Source organism: Sus scrofa, chromosome 2 (genome assembly GCF_054392235.1).
Source record: "Sus scrofa isolate SSC_HxYL_T2T_F1_AM1 chromosome 2, Sscrofa_HxYL_maternal_Yorkshire_Landrace_v2.0, whole genome shotgun sequence".
NCBI classification, from domain to species: Eukaryota; Metazoa; Chordata; class Mammalia; order Artiodactyla; family Suidae; genus Sus; species Sus scrofa.
In genome coordinates this window covers 17,459,972-17,461,535 of record NC_139384.1, presented here as the reverse complement: position 1 = coordinate 17,461,535, position 1,564 = coordinate 17,459,972, and the positions used below count along the sequence as shown (strand labels likewise).

The window sequence follows — 1,564 nt, the reverse complement described above, 5'->3', positions numbered from 1 at the left end:
GAGACCACAGTGTTTGATAAAGGAAATAGTTGAAAGAGGTAAAACCTGCTAATATATGAATATAAGCTTATAGACTGGTATGAAGAAGCAGACAACACCAGAAATCATCTTGAAAAATGGAAGATAAAATGCTAGATGAAACCAAAGTGACACTAGGCAGGCAAGAGAGACAGAGACACAGTAGTGAAAAGCCTCTAAAGCAGTGAACCTTACATACCTCTTTGTACCTGACTCCATCTCTTCCTCTACATAAAGCTGATGGAACACTAAAGATTGTTGTGTTTATAGTGCTCCCTTTTCTAAAGGAACCAAATATCCATGCCCCATGATAGGATTAAATGAATACCACAGTAAGATATAATATTCTTGAGGGACTGATTCTCAGTCAATCTAAGCTATGAAGAAAAAATTGAAACTTCCATTCATCTTTGGTCATCTGGGATCAACGTCTTGCTCCATAGCATCCTCATGGCATTTTTCACTTCTGCATTCCTCAGCGTATAAATCAGAGGGTTGAGCAGAGGGGTTCCAATTGTATAAAGACAGTTATCATCTTATCCATGGAGAAGGTGGTTGCAGGGCGTGTGTATATAAATATGCAAGGACCAAAGAACAAGATGACCACAGTGATGTGGGAGATGCAGGTGGAGAGGGCTTTTTTCCTCCCCTCTGCACTGTGGTTTCTCAGAGAATACAAGATGATGACATAGGAGACCATCAGCATGACAAAACTCTCTGTACAGATGGCTCCACTGTTGGATACCAAGGGTAGGTTGGTCACATAGGTGTCTGCACAGGCAAGTTTCAGCAAAGGCTGTAAGTCACACATATAGTGATCCATCACATTAGGACCACAGAATGGTAAACTCAAGGCTTGAAAAATCCGAGTTAAAGAATGCACACAGGATCCCACCCAGGCCACAGCCACCAACATCCCACAGACTCCATGACTCATGATTGTTGTGTAGCACAGAGGTTACAGATGGCCATGTAGTGGTCAACAGCCATGAGGATAAGGATGAAGATCTCCAGGCAGCCAAAGAAATGGAATGAAAAGACTTGCACTATGCATTCGTTAAAAGAGATAGTGGCATTCTTCAAAAGGGCATCCACAATCACTCTAGGAGCTATGGAAGTAGAGAAGCAGGTATCAGATAAGGGTATGTGGAAAAGGAAGAAGTACTTTGGACTGCCAAGTGTCTGGCTGGTCTTGATGGTAGCAATAGTGAGCAGGTTACCTATCAATGTCCCCAAGTAGAAAATCAAGAAAGTGACAAACCCTATTTTCTTCCTAACAGGATCCTGGGTCAACCCAAGCAGAATGAACTCAGTCACATTATTGTTCAGCTGCATTATTTCATGAATGAAGGGAAAGGTTGAATGTGAAATGCTTATCTGCAAAAAATTAAAGATATTCACTTATGGTGTGATATCTAATGTGATGAAATATTTTAGAAAAAAAGTAGTATACATTAGAGACATTCTAACTGTGGTTTCTTAACAATTTTCTCTCTTTGTTCCTCAATTTTTCATGACCACTGCATAGGTTGTTATGAGTCTCAGT

At 40.5% G+C, this 1,564-nt stretch overlaps 1 pseudogene; it reads right to left on the bottom strand.

Annotated features, from left to right (window-relative positions):
• Positions 1-422: 422 nt before the first annotated feature.
• Positions 423-1,353, bottom strand: LOC110258245 (olfactory receptor 4C16-like; annotated as a pseudogene).
• Between the last annotated feature and the right edge of the window lie 211 nt (positions 1,354-1,564).